This window comes from Eurosta solidaginis, chromosome 4, assembly GCF_040869045.1.
Source record: "Eurosta solidaginis isolate ZX-2024a chromosome 4, ASM4086904v1, whole genome shotgun sequence".
Classification (NCBI taxonomy): Eukaryota; Metazoa; Arthropoda; class Insecta; order Diptera; family Tephritidae; genus Eurosta; species Eurosta solidaginis.
In genome coordinates this window covers 117,104,709-117,123,648 of record NC_090322.1, presented here as the reverse complement: position 1 = coordinate 117,123,648, position 18,940 = coordinate 117,104,709, and the positions used below count along the sequence as shown (strand labels likewise).

The following is an 18,940-nucleotide window of genomic DNA, read 5'->3' as shown; positions in this document are numbered from 1 at the left end:
TTGTCCACGCCTTTCCTGCTTGATGGATGATATGCAACTCCTGTCACCTTTTGATTTCTCCCAAGCGGATTGGGACGTCTATCGTCGACTCAACGAGTGTTGCACCATCCTTTGCCAACTCATCCGCCTTTTCGTTACCTTTTATCCCTTTATGACCGGGAACCCAGTAAAGATGTATGGTCCGGCCTAAGCGAAGTTTTTCCAATGCTTCTTACAAATTTCGCAGTCCCGCCCTTTTGTCCACGCCTTTCCTGCTTGATGGATGATATGCACCTCCTGTCACCTTTTGATTTCTCCCAAGCGGATTGGGATGTCTATCGTCGACTCAGCGAGTTTTGCATCATCTTTTGCCAACTCATCCGCCTTTTCGTTACCTTTTATGGTCCGGCCTAAGCGAAGTTTTTCCAATGCTTCTATGCATTCCAGAACACTTCTTGATGAAGTGCTGTGTGGGATTATTGCCTTAATCGCAGCCTATCAATATATATATTGATGCGACTGCAGCTTAAGATCGCTTCCTCCAGAATTTCTGCTGATTTCTTCCCTGCTATAATTTCCGCCTGAAAAACGCTGCAGTGATCTGGCAGCCTGTAGGATCTACTTATTTCCGGATCGTCACAGTAAACAGCAGACCCAACCCCTTCCATTAATTTGGAACCATCCGCAAACACGTGTATAGTATGTTCTGCCATTTCTGCACCCCGGCACCAACCCTCCGGCTCAATTTTGACCCCAATATCTCTTTCGAAGCTCAGGCACGGGACCATATATTCCGTTTGCCCGATATTAGATGGCGCTATATTGCTGGCCATAAGGTCTGCACTCAAGCTGCCCCGAGGCCTTAAGCCTTGTTGCAGTTGCTGGCGCGATGTTTTTGGCCGTTAGGTCTGCAGGCGGGATGTGTATGCTAATCATAGATCTGCATACCCTCTCAAGTTTTTTGGTATACGTACTCTTTTGTTTGGATGTCCACCAAACAAGAACCCCATAGTAAAGTATGGGTTTGACAATTGCCATAAATACGCAATGAGAGTTTGGGTGATAGACCCCACGTGCATCCTAGCAACTTCTTGCAGTACCGCGGAGGCTTTGTTCGCTTTCTCTTCCACATGGAGTTTCCACAACTTACTACCTAGTACAACTCCTAGACACTTTGTACTACCGCCTAAGCAATTGGTTTATAACCAGCGTCCACAGCATTTGTGATAAAACCCGACCCTGCGGCGTTTCTCTGTTTACAGATTTCGTTGCGTCGCACAAACTCAATTGCGATGTGATCATTCTGCCGCTTAACATGGAGCCGACCCAATTTGCGAAAGCTGGATGAACTTCAATTGAGTTGAGAAAGCTCCGGCAATGTCCAGAAAAACACCTAGGGCATATTCCTAATATTCCAGGGCCTTCTCTATATTCATAACCACCCTATGCAATGCAGTATCGCCTGACTTGCCTTTGGTGTAAGCATGTTGTGCTGAGAAGAATAATTCCTCGTTAATTTTTGATTTTATATACACATCTATTAATCTCTTTAAGGTTTTGAGTAGAAAAGGTGTCAACTAATAGGTCCGAAAGACGGTGCAGATGACTGGCTTTTCCCGCTTTCGGTATGAAGACTACTCGAGCCGTCCTCCAAGATCGCGGAAGGTGGTTCAGTTTTATGCAACCCTCAAAGATTATTCTTAGCCATTCTATAATCGTTCCACCGGCCATCTGCAGCATAGCAGGGAATATCCCATCTGGGCCCAGCGATTTGAACATAGCAAATGTTTTTATTGCCAATTCAATTTTGGTATTTGTCACCAATCCTGGTACCTCTCGCTCCGTATTAGGACTGTTGGTTACATAACACTTCCGCATCATCTCCTGATTGGAAGTGTGCCCTGCAACACCCGCGGGTACTCCATGCATACATTCCTCGCTTTCCGCAACTTGTGCCAACTTAAAAATCTCCTTTATCTGCCCTCTAAGAAGACTGGGCTCCTTACTCCACCATGGTGGCTTGCTTTCCCCTTGAATCTTCTCAAGCTTTTGACTAGAATTTAAAAAAAAAACTATTTGTTGCACAAGAACACGATATAGAAGTTAAATCACTAGTAAAAGATTTAAATTGTAGACATAGATTAGAGTTACTAACAGTTTCTTCTTTAAATATCCAAATTTGGTGTGAAACGTCACTTAGTGTAACAAGGCCGTATATACCTCAACCGTTACGGAAAATTATTTTCGATAAATTACATAGTATAGCTCATGTCGGTATTAAAGCAACATGACAATTAATCACAAGCAGGTACTTCTGGCCTGAAAATATTTCTGCGAAAAACGTCGCAGAAACTTTCTTTCTGGACCGCTGACAATTACAACAGTACAATCGCAAATGTTTACACAAATGTCGTTAGGAAGCCATCAACCACAACCACTGTCTATCATCCGCAGGCTAACGGAATAGCCGAACGATTTCATAGGCAACCAAAAGCTTCAATTGATTGAGGAGTTGCCTATAGTATTGTTAGGTTTGCGATCATCTTACAAGGAAGATATTCCGTCCACAGCTGCAGAAATGGCATATAGCGAAAATCTTAGGCTTCCCTCGCAAATGGTATTTCGATCCGAAAATAATTTTGACTCATCTGATGTTCTATATAAATTGAAACAAAATTTTAAACATTATTATTCATCGAACATATCGCATCATAAAAATTCCCTGGTTTGTATTCCAAAAAAATTGTATGATTGCAAGTTTGTCTTGGTTAGAGTTAACAGGAAGATAACTGGTTTACAAGAACCATATGAACTCCTGAGGTAATAGAAAAAACACCAAAGTGGTTCAAGGTTAATTCTTATAAAAAAATTGATAAATATCTCTATTGACAGAATTATGCCCGCGTATTTGGATATGAATAAATGTAGTAAATCCAATAAAACCAAAAAAATTACGTTTAATTTGTTGAATATGGAACAATTTTGGAAAGGGGAGTAGTGTAGTGGTAAACTGCACGGTACTTGTATTGAAATACTTGTTATTATTTAACTTAGTATGTTTTTAAAATTCTGATTTATTCAGATATTTTATTTTTCACTTTAGAATTTTTGATGTGAAAATTTTATAATTTTTCATTCAGTTTTTGATGTCGTTAAAATAATATCATAACTTTTGGAGATTTAATTGTTATAATTGCGTAATTTTTGATATACCTTTACGGGTATTTCATTCTTTTGTGAGAATTGTTGCTTGCTCGCAACTCAAAAGCGTTACATTTTTGCCCTGCATAAAATGACGGTGTGGCAGTGTAAAGGCTTGGTTTCCTCGGAAGCGGCGCCGCTATATAGCGGCCGTTATATAGCGGTACAGTATGTTGTCAAAAATGTTGCAGTGTAAAAGTAATTACGTGGAAACTAAGAAGACGGTGAAGTTCACCGCAACGTAATATAGCGGCAGGGCATAAAATATTACGGCCGTCATGACGGTAGAAACTAGTTCATCACCGTTTTTTGCCACCGCTATTGTCAAAACGGTGAACATTTTGTCAAATAATTGAAATTATTTATAAAAAAAATAAACATTTTTGAATAAAAATGTTTTTCTTGTACGTTTATTTAATGAAAATAATAAAAAACTAAAAAAAAAACAAGCAAAAATGCAAAATAAAATTTTGCGAATCGTCTGCCGTAACTGTTCGTAGTTTCCAACAAAACGGTGCCGCAGAAAACGGTGAGTATGCCGGCCGCTCTTTGGCGGTCGTAACATAGCGGCACCGCTTTTGGAGGCAACCAAGCCTTAACCCTGCTGAACCAGCTGATCGTGACAATTTATTTTCGTAACTACACACATTTTTGCGAAGAAAATTGAAATAGAGGCAATACATGATAACAAACTTTTTTATTATTGTCAGCGCGTATGTGAAATCGGGGTAGCCGTTTATGTTCTTTTCATGCAATATAAAAGTTGACCGTTTTCTGGGGTAGGAGTAACGCTATTAAAGTTTTACCATTTATTTAGGTAAAATTTTCTTCAGAAAAGAAAACGCTATAACGTAACTTTGTATTCCGCAACAGAATATAAAGAAAATTTCACAGAAAACTAATTTCTTTGAAAATTTTTTACGAAAAGTGAATCAATCAAAATTTATTACTTCAGAAAAAAAAATTCGGTTTTCTCGGTTGCCATTACTTGCTACTTGATATCCTGCTTAAGTCAACCGAAAAAAGTTTTTGTTAGCATTGCTCATCCACTTATCGGTCTATCCGTCAACCTATTTTCCCGAGGGGTCATCATAACAAGTTTTTTTGGCAAAAACTGTCATTTAAAGAAATATTTTGTAAAGAAATTTAACAATCTACTTCTTCTGACAGCGAATAATACAAACAAAAAAATAAATTTAAGGCGCTTTAACCTCCGAATATATTTTACGCCAATCTTCTCTTCCAATTTGTGACGTGCTCCTTTTTAATATTTCATACAAATTGGCGGGACGGGACCTACTTTTTTTATGCCGACTCCGAACGGCATCTGCAAGGCAGACGAATTTTCACTGAGAGCTTTCCATGGCAGAAATACTCTCGGAGTGCTTGCCAATTCACTGCCGAGAGGCGACTCCGCTTAGAAAAATTTACTTTTAATTGAAAAACTTGTTTCTAAAATTTTGATGTTGCTTTGCCAGGGGCGTGAACTCAGGATAGTCGGTGTGGTAGGGGGATCCCGCTACCATCACACCACGGCGACCACGACTAATACTCCTGTAAAAAATAATAACAATGACTTAAAAACTGTATTTAGCTTTTTTGAAAACAAAAAGCGCGTGGCAACGCCTACTAAGGCCGCTCGAATCTTTTATCTTCTATAAAATATTCACAAAATCGCTTATATAAAAATTAAAAATACACATATAGGACACAGAATGAAATTCGAGATCTGTAGCCTCTACCGCTTATTCCCATGTTTTTGGCGATGACAAAATATGTATTCTTCATAAAAATACATTTACACAGCAATTTCAGATATAAATTAATGGAGTGAGGACGATCGACTACACTGTCTCCTGAAACATTTTCTTATCCAGCTCAAAGTTTTAACATTAGAAGATCCATAAAGCTACATGGCTGTCACCCGATCGAAAAATGCGGCGAAGAGTAAAGGAAAAATTAAAATTTTAACAAAATTTCGCCGAGAGACAAAAGGTTTCAAGCCCAGGTAAAATTTTTGTCAGATAAAATAGGGCGTTCTGGTAACCAACGTTCAGAGAGTATTTAGATTCTAGAGGGAAATTTTCTATGTCCTCTTAAACGCAGGCAGCAAAGATGATAATGTTCCATCCGCTCTTCACAATAATGCCAACTGGAGCATTCAGCCCAATTCTAAACAAAAATTCCTTGCGAGTTTTTTCACTTCTCCCATTCATCGTATTATAAATAAAAATTCCTTGTGACTTTTCCCTTTCCTCTTATTCTGAACAATGGTCGAAAATGCGGAAACCGGTTATGGGAGAAAAGTAGGTATTATGAATGTGAGTGAGAGGGAGATTTCTCTGCTATTTCTTAGGAGTTTTTTCACTTTTTAAATTAAAGGAAATGCATCAAAATAGTTGAAGTAAATTGGTTCTTTTAAGAAAGAACACTTTTTTATTTTTTTACGAAGAGGAAGCATCGAAAGCCTCATAGTCAGTATGGGACTTTAGCCGCACTAAACCTCTACCGTCTGAGTACCATTTACCCCCCGGTACTACCGTCAAGTATTTCGTCGGGAGGTAGGTTGAGCACTAAGCTCTACGTCTGTCGGGGTCACGTTGCTGTACTTTGATAGTCCCGCGGTATAGTTAACGCTGGGACTGGCACGCCATGCTTACTACCTCAATGTGATTGACACATATCACTTCTACGAATATTTCCAAGCATACCTTAAACACAGTGCATTAGACTGGGTCGATTTTTTAACCGATATCGCGCCATCGATTTTTCGATAGGATTTGGGCCCAGGAAAAAGTTCCACTACGCATACCCAAAAAAGTAATTTTCGAGCCTGCGAAGTTTAACTTTTTTTACTTTTTTTCCACTTTGATTTTTAAGCTTTTTTCATGACCTACTAAAAAAATTTTCATTTGATTGTAAAATTTTCATGTATACCCTGTCCGACCCAAAAATGTCCGGGCAGGGTATACATATGAAAATTTTTTTAGTAGGTCATGAAACCATAAAAATCAAGGTCGAAAAAAGTAAAAAAAATGAAATTTCGCAGGCTCGAAAATTATTTTTTTGGGTATACGTAGTGGAACTTTTTTCCTGAGGCTAAATCCTATCGAAAAATCGATGGCGCGATATCGGTTAACTTTCCTCCATAGAAATTGTCCCATCCTACTGTGCATACAGTGGTTGTAGCATGTTTGTGCGTTCGACTACTTGTATTGTAGGGTTTTTTGTTTTTTTATTTTTTATTTTATTTCTTTTATATCTATATGTATATATAAATATATTTTTTTCCTTTAATTTTAATAGGTTTTTTTTATACTCAGCTGAGCAGAGCTCACAGAGTATATTAATTTTGTTCGCATAACGGTAATCCGTAACGGGATAAACTAATCGAGATAGATATAGATTTCTATATATAAGAATGATCTGGGCGAAAAAAGAAATTAATTTATCCATGTCCGTCCGTCCGTCCGTCCGTTAACGCGATAAAGTAAATTTTGAGGTATCTTGACGAAATTTGGTATGACGCAAAATAGAAAATTAGTAAAGTTTTGGACAACGGGCGTGACACCGCCCACTTTTAAAAGAAGTTTAGCAAGCTGTAACTTAGAGTCGTTGAAAATATCATGATGAAATTTGGCAGGAACTCCTATTACTTATGTGTGCTAAATAAAAATTAGTAAAATCGGATGACGAACACTCCCACTTTTTAAAAAAAAAACAATTTTTAAAAATCAAATTTTAACAAAAAATTTAATATCTTTACAATATATAAGTAAATTATGTCAACATTCAACTGCAGTAATGATATGGTGCAACAAAATACAAAAATAAAAGAAAATTTTAAAATGGGCGTAACTCCGCCCATTTTTATTTAATTTGTCTAGAATTTAATGCCATAAGTCGAACAAAAACTAACCAATCCTTGTGAAGTTTGGTAGGGCCATAGATTCTATGACAATAACTGTTTTCTGTGAAAATGGGCGAAATTCGTTGAAGCCACGCCCAGTTTTTGTACACAGTCGACCGTCTGTCCTTTCGCTCGGCCGTTAACACGATAAACATAGTTCACGTACTTATCTGAACTCACTTTATCTTGTTATAAAAAATGGCCGAAATCAGAATATGACCACGCCCACTTTTCGCATATATAAACAAATTAGCGGTACCCGACAGATGATGTTCTGGGTCACCCTGGTCCACATTTGGGTCGATATCTCGAAAACGCCATCACATATACAATGGTCACTCCTTTTTAAAACCCTCATTAATACCTTTAATTTGATACCCATATCGCACAAACACATAGTCACCCCTGGTCCACCTTTATGGCGATATCTCGAAAAGGCGTTCACCTATAGAACTAAGGCCCACTCCCTTTTAAATAATAATTAACACCTTTCATTTTATACCCATATCGTACAAATTCTAGAGTCACCCCTGGTCACCTTTATGGAGATATCTCGAAAAGGCGTCCACCTATAGAACTAAGGCCCACTCCCTTTTAAAACACATATTAACACATTTAATTTGATTTCCATATCGTACAAACAAATTCTAGGGTCACCCCTGGTCCACCCTTATGGCGATATCTCGAAAAGGCGTCCACCTATAGAACTAAGGCCCACTCCCTTTTAAAATACTCATTAACACCTTTCATTTGATACCCATATCGTACAAACAAATTCTAGAGTCACCCCTGATCCACCTTTATGGCGATATCTCGAAAAGGCGTCCACCTATAGAACTAAGGTCCACTCCCCTTTAAAATACTCATTAACACCTTTCATTTGATACCCATATCGTACAAACAAATTCTAGAGTCACCCCTGGCCACCTTTATGGTGATATCTCGAAAAGGCGTCCACCTATAGAACTAAGGCCCACTCCCTTTTAAAATACTCATTAACACCTTTCATTTGATACCCATATCATACAAATTCTAGAGTCACCCCTGGTCCACCTTTATGGCGATATCTCGAAAAGGCGTCCACCTATAGAACTAAGGCCCACTCCCTTTTAAAACACACATTAACACCTTTAATTTGATTTCCATATCGTACAAACAAATTCTAGAGTCACCCCTGGTCCACCCTTATGGCGATATCTCGAAAAGGCGTCCACCTATAGAACTAAGGCCCACTCCCTTTTAAAATAGTCATTAACACCTTTCATTTGATACTAATATCGTCCAAACAAATTCTAGAGTCACCCCTGATCCACCTTTATGGCGATATCTCGAAAAGGCGTCCACCTATAGAACTAAGGCCCACTCCCCTTTAAAATACTCATTAACACCTTTCATTTGATACCCATATCGTACAAAGAAATTCTAGAGTCACCCCTGACCACCTTTATGGTGATATCTCGAAAAGGCGTCCACCTATAGAACTAAGGCCCACTCCCTTTTAAAATACTCATTAACACCTTTCATTTGATACCCATATCGTACAAATTCTAGAGTCACCCCTGGTCCACCTTTATGGCGATATCTCGAAAAGGCGTCCACCTATAGAACTATGGCCCACTCCCTTTTAAAACACACATTAACACCTTTAATTTGATTTCCATATCGTACAAACAAATTCTAGAGTCACCCCTGGTCCACCTTTATGGCGATATCTCGAAAAGGCGTCCACCTATAGAACTAAGGCCCACTCCCTTTTAAAACACACATTAACACCTTTAATTTGATTTCCATATCGTACAAACAAATTCTAGTGTCACCCCTGGTCCACTTTTATGGCGATATCTCGAAAAGGCGTCCACCTATAGAACTAAGGCCTACTCCCTTTTAAAACACTCATTAACATCTTTCATTTCATACCCATATCGTACAAACAAATTCTAGTCACCCCTGGTCCACCCTTACGGCGATATCTCGAAGAGGCGTCCACCTATAGAACTAAGGCCCACTCCCTTTTAAAATATTCATTAACACCTTTAATTTGATTTCCATATCGTACAAACAAATTCTAGTCACCCCTGGTCCACTTTTATGGCGATATCTCGAAAAGGCGTCCACCTATAGAACTAAGGCCTACTCCCTTTTAAAACACTCATTAACACCTTTCATTTCATACCCATATCGTACAAACAAATTCTAGAGTCACCCCTGATCCACCTTTATGGCGATATCTCGAAAAGGTGTCCACCTATAGAACTAAGACCCACTCCCTTTTAAAACACACATTAACACCTTTAATTTGATCGTACAAACAAATTCTAGAGTCACCCCTGGTCCACCTTTATGGCGATATCTCGAAAATGCGTCCACCTATAGAACTATGGCCCACTCCCTTTTAAAACACACATTAACACCTTTAATTTGATTTCCATATCGTACAAACAAATTCTAGAGCCACCCCTGGTCCACCTTTATGGCGATATCTCGAAAAGGCGTCCACCTATAGAACTAAGGCCTACTCCCTTTTAAAACACTCATTAACACCTTTCATTTCATACCCATATCGTACAAACAAATTCTAGAGTCACCCCTGGTCCACCCTTATGGCGATATCTCGAAAAGACGTCCACCTATAGAACTAAGACCCACTCCCTTTTAAATAATCAATAACACCTTTCATTTGATACCCATATCGTACAAACGTATTCTAGAGTCACCCCTGGTACACCTTTATGACGATATCTCGAAAAGGCGTCCACCGATAGAACTAAGGCCCAATCCCTTTTAAAATACTCATTAACACCTTTCATTTCATACCCATATCGTGCAAACAAGTTCCAGTCACCCCTGGTCCACCTTTATGGCGATATCTCGAAAAGGCGTTCACCTATATGACTAAGGCCCACTCCCTTTTAAAATACTCATTAACACCATTCATTTCATACCCATATCGTACAAACACATTCTAGATTCACCCCTGGCCCACCTTTATGGCGATATCCCTAAATGGCGTCCACCTATAGAACTAAGGCCCACGCCCTGTTAAAATACTCATTAACACCTTTCATTTGATACCCATATCGTACAAACACATTCTAGATTCACCCCTGGTCCACCTTTATGGCGATATCCCGAAATGGCCCACACGCTTTTAAAATACTCTTTAATACCTTCCATTTGATACGCATGTCATACATACACATTGCAGGGTTACCCTAGGTTCATTTTCCTACATGGTGATTTTCCCTTATTTTGTCTCCAAAGCTCTCAGCTGAGTATGTAATTTTCGGTTACAACCGAACTTAGCCTTCCTTACTTGTTTTTTTGTCCTCTCACAATACGTATCGACGGCTTTTCTCGTACTTCCACCGGTTGGAGAGGCCTTGTCTCCAAACCCTGATTACATGTGAGACGTTTCCACTCCTACTCCTTGTTTCTATAGTTGGAGGCCTTGTCTCCAATCCGTAGGTTTGTCGTTACGTGTATGTTGACTGCTTCTGGTCAAACGGTTGAAGGGGCCTTGTCTCCAATCCTTGCTTTATTCCTTCACCTGTGGCAGTATTCGAATGGTTGAAGAGGCATTGTCTCCAATCCGTTGCCTGGTTTGCTATTACATTACCTATATATATTCCGGTCTTTTCTTATTTTATCATTCTGACGCCGCTAATTGTACGGAGGCCTTGCATCGATTTTTCAATGTTCGCTGCTGCGCCGGAGCCATTCCAGACTTCGTAGACACTTCATTATTTCCGCTAAAACAACGCAAGCCGCGGACCATTTTACCTTGCTTTGTAGCATGCATCCAACAATTGTTTCAGGAGTGTAATCCTCTCTAAAAATTCTGCGTAGTTTGCATCTCGAGCTATAACACCCAGCAAACTCGAAAAATACATTGTAAACATCTTCTGCTGTATCGCCACCACAGTAATCGCATATGTTTTTAGGCTTGTGATTGAATCGGTGCAAATATTCCTTAAATCATCCATGACCACTCAAAAACTGTGTGAGGTAGAAATCTACCTCGCCGTGCTTTCTAGATATCCATACGTTAATATCTGGGATACATCGGTGTGTCCAGCGTCCCAGTTCTGCACTCTTAGCTCTCGTGTTCCATCACGTGAGTTTTGATCCTGATAAATCGTCGCTGCTTCTTTTGCTAATATGTCTATAGGACACATTCCTGCGATGATTAGTGCTGCGTCGTCAGAGACAGTTTTAAAGGCGCTACAAACGCGTAACGCACACAGGCGGTAGGTTGACTTTACCTCGCGGAAGTATGATTTATACTCCGTGGCCTGGTTCCCAACAGGAGCCACGTAAAGTATTTGGCTTTTTACAACGCCAGCAAGAAGTTGACGCCGTCTTTGCTTTGGTCCTGTTGCATTTATCATTATCCTAGATAATGCTGCTACGGTTTTTGCTACCTTTTCATTGGCATACTCTAAGTGGGTTTTGAATGACAACCTCGTGTCTATCACGACCCCCAAGTATTTTATTGCAGGCAGCGTGTCGATGTCATGGCGGCCGATTCTTATTCTTATAGTGACCTGCTCCAGCTTCTTCCTACTTGATATGAGTACAGCCTCTGTTTTTTGTTCCGCCAGCTGCAGTTAATTTTCCGTAAGCCACGATTGAACAATCGCTATGCTTGCATTAGATTTGGCGGATATTTCGCCTAGGTGCTTGGCCGTGACTACCAATGCTATTATTATGATGCCTATTACATCTTTTGAATTTTAGCTTATCGTAAAGATAGCTAGGAGTTTTGAATTCGATAAGCTTATACAGGAATATACAGTTTCTATCTGCAAGATAATCTAAGGTACTGCATCCCAGAAGTTTATTCTTTCACAAGATGTGGTCATATTGCTTTAAGCCGTAGACGTAGCGGGTAACGAGACAGAGTCCAGCTTACTACATACAAGATCGGAATATGTAATATGAGGTAGGATTAATTGCACAGCTAACTTTTTTCTTGTATATAATGATGCACACGTTGCTTACAACTTTGCTTATATACAGCTCAGCGAAGAATTCATAATAAAACCTAATTTTTTTATCTTGTCAGTAAACATGAGACAGTTATTACCCACAAAAAGATGGGGAATATCTCATGAACAGTACCATTACTGATATGTAACACATACGACTGTGCTCCGCCTACCACACTGAAAGTCCTAGGTTCAAGTCCTGGACAAAGCAACATCAAAAATTTAGAAAGAAGATTTCTCAGTTAAACACTCCGAGTGTATTTCTGCCATGGAAATTTTCTCAGTGAAAATTCATCTGTGTTGAAATGTCGTTCGGAGTCGGCGGAAAACATGTAGGACCGGTCCCTCCAATTCGAAGGAACAATTAAAATTAGCACGACGCAAATTAAATGGGAAGCTCGGCCTTAATTCTTTCAGAGTATGTGCTAAATAAATACGTAGATAATATAACAACTTCTCTAACTACATACATATAATTCAATATTGTGGAGGATTTCTTGACGCTTGCCCAAAAAAAAAAAATGTTTCATGTTACTATATTTGATTAAGCGTTAATATATTCCCTATTAGCCCACTTATTGGACTAATATTTTGTGTTGTTGAAGACCGCTTTCGATAGGCATCTACTTACTATTAATTATCCTAGGCAGAACTTTATTTTTCGCTCTTTGTATATGTATATATGTATGTACATAACTACTCGTGTCACTTTTTAACTATTTGAAAAGTTATATACAGACTGGTCTTCCGAACTAAAATCACAATTGTTATTCAAATGATGATTTATTTGTTTTTATGATGAATGTTGGCGTATAGCACTTATCTACTGAACTTACTTTTATAGGCAAACATTTATTATTGTTTCTTACTTTTTTTCATACCTATTCAGCAAAATTGCTTGAAAAATTAATCGAATACAATTCACCGTTACTATCTGTAACATACTAAGTTAGTCCTAAACCAAACAAACAAAATAACGTGGATCGAAGCAGACAATTATTCCAAACAATGGCCAATCACTGATAAGGTGACGACGTCATACATATGTACATATGTAAGGCATTTACAAATACGGTCATACCCGTACATACCAAGTAGAAAATGTGACCACCCAACAAGCATTTCAGAAAATGTTTTTGAAAATAACTTTAAAAAAGTTTGCTATAACAAAGCATAACTCGTTAGCTTAATGTGAAAATGTGCTAAGTCACTTTTTTCAAAAATTGTATTTTAATGCAGTTTTAAAACTGAATTCAAAATACATCGATCGCAAAAAAAAATATTTAAATTTTTAATTTTTACGTGCTGTGGGCAATGATGTGTAAATGTGCTAAGTCTTCAGTTGTTAAAAAAAATGTGCTAAGTCAACCTGTCAATAATATCAATCTGAATTACTAGTCATTTCTTTGTGCGCGCATTTTATTTATTTATTTAATTCATTTAGTCTAAAAGTACATGCTTTGTTGTTGTTGTTGTATTAACGATAAAGACACTCCCCGAAGGCTTTGGGGAGTGTTACCGATGTTGATGGCCCTTTGCCGGATATAGATCCGGTACGTTCCGGTAACAAAGCACTATTAAGGTACTACTAGCTCAACCATCTCGGGAACCATTTATATGACCACATTAAACCTTCTAGGCCATCCCGCCCTCCCCACCCCCTAGTTCCCTGAGGAACTTGAGTTCGCCAGAGCCTCGGCTGTCAATGAAACATGATTCGCCACGGTAAGGTGAGTTGACAATTGGGTTGGAGAAGCTATATATTGTGCTGGCAACCCCTTGAAATTGGATTTACTCAATTGAGACATGCCTTTGGTGTATGATAAATGCTTTTCGCTGACTATAATCTACTTCAATTCTTACACGTCGATAGCTTCATGCTTTGTTACAGACTAGTTAAAAATAGAGAACAATTCAAGCTTAAACTTATATAAGCTGTTATTAAAATTAAGAACACTACTGAATCGATTTTCTAGATGTATAGTCTTAGTTATAGGTTCATTCATAACATAATTCGTTTTATTAGTTATTTAGATAAATAATCTATTATGCCGAAGATCACGCATTGGAATATATGGAATGAAGAAATTAGATAAATCAGAGCAATTCGTGCTAACGTTTATTACAATATAGGCAAGCATGAGTGAGATTCAAGTTGTTCTGTCATGCAAAGCCTGAAGACCAAGCAATTTGCACCTGCTGGTATATGATGGGAGGCCGTCTGGCCAGTGGAGCATACGTAAAGCAATTTTTGTATAAAATTTTTGAACTCTCTCAATTTTATAGGAGTTATATTCATAGAAAGGATTCCATATTATTGAGCAATATTCAAGACGACTTCTGACCAAGGATATATAAAGTGCCTTCAACGTCAGAGGCTCCTTAAAGTTACTGGTGTTACGTCTACTGAACCCAACCATTGCAACAAATTTTGAAACAACGAAGTCAATGTGACTAGAAAAAGAGAGTTTGGAGTTAAAAATTACACTCAAGTCTTTACTCTCTTGACAACGATTAAAGCGACAATTACCCACCGACGTGTGCCGTACGTACGGACGTTTGTCGTACGAAACACGTTTGACCGAACCCTCAAGCCCGTACGAATCAATGTGTGCGTTTGTGTACATGTACATAACATATTTGTGAGTGTATTGTTTACAGATAAGCACTGTTGCCATTGCCCATTTTGCATGCATGCTTATGGAAACATCAACTTTTTCCAATTTAGTTTTTGATGTTGTAAAAGGCTGGAATTAATATTAAATAAATATAAATAGGTATCATATTTATAATCTGCACTTTTACATAATTATTTCGAATTATTTTCACAATTTTTCAAACTTTAATTAGGTATTTTTGCATAAAACTGCAAACGGTCAAAACTTAGCGCACAAAAGTTTACTAGGCAACTCTGTCTAGTGAGAGAGCGACCAGCTGACACGTTCTTGCGGAAAAAATCAAAATTGTTTTGATTTCTACGTTCCGGGCTACGTACGTACGGGCGTTGCACGTCGGTGAGTTTTTGTTCACATTGCACACTCATAAGATAGGTCGTGTCAGCTGACACGTTTTTGGTACGTACGTTCGTGAGTAACTGCCGCATAAGAGATTTAGTATTTAGTTTGTAGATAAAGTATGTGGCAGTTGTCTTTTTGGAATAAGACACAACACAGCATATATTTGAATTTAAATATAAATTATTGTGTGCGCACCATCCAGCAAAAGAGTCCAGATCAGAACCGTTAGAAATAGTTTAACAAATAAATAGTCGTTTTTGTGAAATATATATTTTTAGTGTTTTATTTCAATCATTAAAGGTGAGAAGTGATGGGAAAACATATTGAGTATAAAGTGCTAAGTCAGGAGAAAAAATTTGTTATGAGTGCGGAAATTGTGCTAAGTCATAAAATAGCTGCTGGGTTGGCATACATGATTTTTATTTATCTTTTTCAAAGCTTCTGCACTCAAAAGCATTGCAATTAAGGTATCCTCATTCACAGTTTTGAAAAAAGAAGGTTATTTTAAAAGTTATTCAATTTTTTTCGTCTCCTGTAAAATTTGTAAAAGTTGACTTAGCACATTTTCACATTAAGCTAACGAACTGCTTCAATTTATTTTAATAATCTTTTTATAAACACTGAATGCGAGTATTCGCTGATGATTTACCTTTATACATAAAACGCAAAGCGAAATAGAGTGTGGGAGTCCTGTTGTTGTTGTTGTAGCAGTTCTTCGCCCCATCCAATAGGTGCGACCGATCACAAATTGTCATCAATATCCTCTAACGGGAGTCCAAGGAAACTTGCTGTTTCAACAGGGGTGGACCATAATGAAAGGGGTGTTAGAGGCGTTGGTTCCACATTACAATTAAAGAGATGGTTGGTGTCATGTGGAGACACATTGCAAGCGGGGCATACATTTTGTGTCGGAGTTGATTCTGGATATGTAAGAGTTTAACCTGTTACAGTATCCAGAACGAAGTTGAGCCAGAGTGACTCGCGTTTCCCTGGGGAGTATGCGTTCCTCTTCCGCAAGTTTTGGGTACTGTTTTTTGAATACTGGATTCACCGGGCAATTCCTGGCATAAAGGTCCGACGCCTGTTTGTGGAGTTCACCAAGGACCTGCTTGTGTTTTTTTGCTTCATACGGCTGAGTTCTCAGGTGGCGTATTTCCTCAAAATGCTTACGGAGATGACTCCTTAAGTCCCTAGGCGGTGTTGGCTCATCAATCAGATCTCTGTTGGGATGCCCAGGTTTCTGGGTATTCAACAGGAACTGTTTGAATAGCATCTCATTTTTCTCCCTGATGGGGAGTATTCTAGCCTCATTTGTAGATGGTGTTCTGGGGACATAAGAAGACAGCCCGTGGCGGTTCTGAGCGCAGTATTTTGGCAGGCCTGTAGCTTATTCCAGTGGGTAATTTTTAGGCTTGGCGACCAAATAGGGGACGCGTAGCATGCAATCGGCTGGCCAATTTCTTTGTAAGTGGTAATGAGCGTTTCTTTGTATTTTCCCCAAGTACTGCCAGCAAGGGATTTGAGGATTTTATTACGGCTCTGGATTTTCGGTACAATTGCGGCTGCATGCTCACCAAAATGTAGATCCTCATCAAACCTCACACTCAAGATATTGGGGTGTAGGACAGTCGGTAGCGAAGTGTCATCGACGTGGATGTTCAAAATGGTCGACATTTGGGAAGTCCATGTTGTAAATAAGGTCGCGGAGGATTTAGTCGGTGATAATGCCAGGTTTCGCGAGGAGAAAAAATGGAGAGATCAAGGAGGTAGCCGCTTATTCTGTTGCAAAGCTCATCGATCTTTGGGCCTGGGTCTGTGGCCATTATTGTGCAGTTATCGGCGTAGGAAACGATAGTAACTCCTTCTGGCGGCGAAGGTAGCTTAGATATGTAGAAATTAAACAAAAGTGGGGATAGGACACCACCCTGTGGCACCCCTGTTTAATTCTTCTTGGTTTTGATGTTTTATTTCTAAATTGCACCGGTGCCTGCCGACCACCCAGATAATTTGCGGTCCACCTTTTAAGACATGGAGGAATGGTAGACCCTTCCAGGTCTTGCAGTAACGTGCCATGGTTGACCGTATCAAAAGCTTTTGATAGGTCTAGCGCTACGAGTACTGTTCTATGGTGGGGATTTTGATTTAAACCGCAATTTATCTGGGTGTTGATGGCATTTAGCGCGGTGGTGTTGCTATGGAGTTTTCTGAAGCCATGCTGATGGCAGCCTAGCTGCAAATTTGCTTTGAAGTGGGGGAGCAAAATGGCTTCAAGCGTTTTGGCTACTGGCGATAGGAGAGATATCGGCCGATATGACTCTTCTATGTTAGCTGGTTTCCCAGGCTTTAGTAGCGGGACCACCTTGGCCATTTTCCATTTTGCGGGTATGACAAAGTTGGAGAGACAGGTTGAAGACATGTGCTAAATATTGGAAACCCTCCCTGCAAAAATCGTTGGATCACGTGGTCCACTGGAGTACTTACCATTATACTCCACTGTAATGCAGCAATGGACCAACTCATGTCTCTACACGAACATATTGTAAGCCGATAATTGCTCGTTTTTAACGATTGTAATCACTACACGATGTTTATTGGACTGTGGGTACTCCATGGATTACTCTGATGTTATGCGGAGCTGGAGTATATGGTCCAGTCCTAGGACATCTCAATGTTAATTGGACCATATTTTTTGTATGAATTGTGGTTAATTTTGGAGCACTCGGTTGGTCCATAGGGAGTACTCCATACATGCATGCATGGAGTACTTGCGATTTTTGCAGGGCTTTTTCCCTAGGCTTTTAAGCATCGGCATGGCTATGCCATCTGGGCCCACTGCTTTGGATGGTTTAACATGACCGATGGCATCCTCAACCTCTTTGGCGGTGATGGTAATTGGTGATGCGCTGAATTTATGTTTATGTGCGTGTCTGTTGGCCCTCCGTCTATCTTTGTCGACCGTAGAATGCATTATATATTGTCGGCAGAAAGCGCTGGCGCATTTTTTCGCATCCGACAGCACTTTATCGCCAAAGGCGATGGAAACTTTGTCATTGTGCCTAGACGGATTCGATAGGGACTTTACGGTGGACCAAAGTTTACCTACACCGGCAGAGAGGTTACAACCGCTTAGGTGCTCCTCCCATTTCACCCGCTTGTGTTCATCCACAAGCAATCTGATGCGTTGGTTTATATCCCTTATTTGGGGGTCGCCGGGATCGAGCTGCCTTATAAGGTCACGTTCTCTCGCTAAACTTGCGGCCTCCGCCGGGAAGTGGGGCCGAATTTCGGGAATTCTACCGGCGGGAATGAAACGAGCCGAGGCGGATTCAATGACCTTGCGGAAAGCACGCTCCCCTTGGCGGGCATCAGTTGGGATAGGGAGGGCAGCAAAGCGGTTGTCTGTAAAGGATTTGTATTCGTCCCACTTTCCTTTTTTAAAATTAATGAAAGTGCGTTTTTCTGCGACGATGAAGTCGGCGGAACGCTCGAGGGAAATACATAAGTATAGGCAGGTTGTCGGATGCCAATGTTACCATCGGCTGCCAGTTGACGCAGTTTACGAGTTCTGCGCTCACGATTGAAATATCCGGCGAACTGTGACAGCTTCCTACCATACGTGTGGGGGCGACTCCGTTTATTGTGCAGAACGTCGTTTCTTCTATTTGATCCGCCAACATCTCATCCCTACCGCAAGTTTGAGTGTCATAGATCGTGATGGGCATTGAAATCGCCTAAGATAATGCGATTGTTGCCAGTGAGTACGGCGCTGATATTAGGTCGGTATCACTGGGGCAACAGGTGGCAGGAGGGATGTAGATGTTGATGATTTCTAGGTTTGCATCGCC

General features: G+C 39.7%; 1 protein-coding gene across 6 annotated transcripts in view; it reads right to left on the bottom strand.

Annotated features, from left to right (window-relative positions):
- fzr (fizzy-related) overlaps positions 1-18,940 on the bottom strand; it is a 280,840-nt gene that overhangs the window by 204,043 nt on the left and 57,857 nt on the right. The window contains exon 1 of one of the 6 annotated variants that reach the window (XM_067782607.1): positions 12,915-12,996. The exons of the other annotated variants lie outside the window; for them this stretch is intronic. The gene's annotated coding sequence lies outside the window, so the exon portion shown is untranslated. Of the gene's footprint in view, positions 1-12,914; positions 12,997-18,940 lie in introns of those variants that run through there. 6 annotated transcript variants of the gene reach the window in all.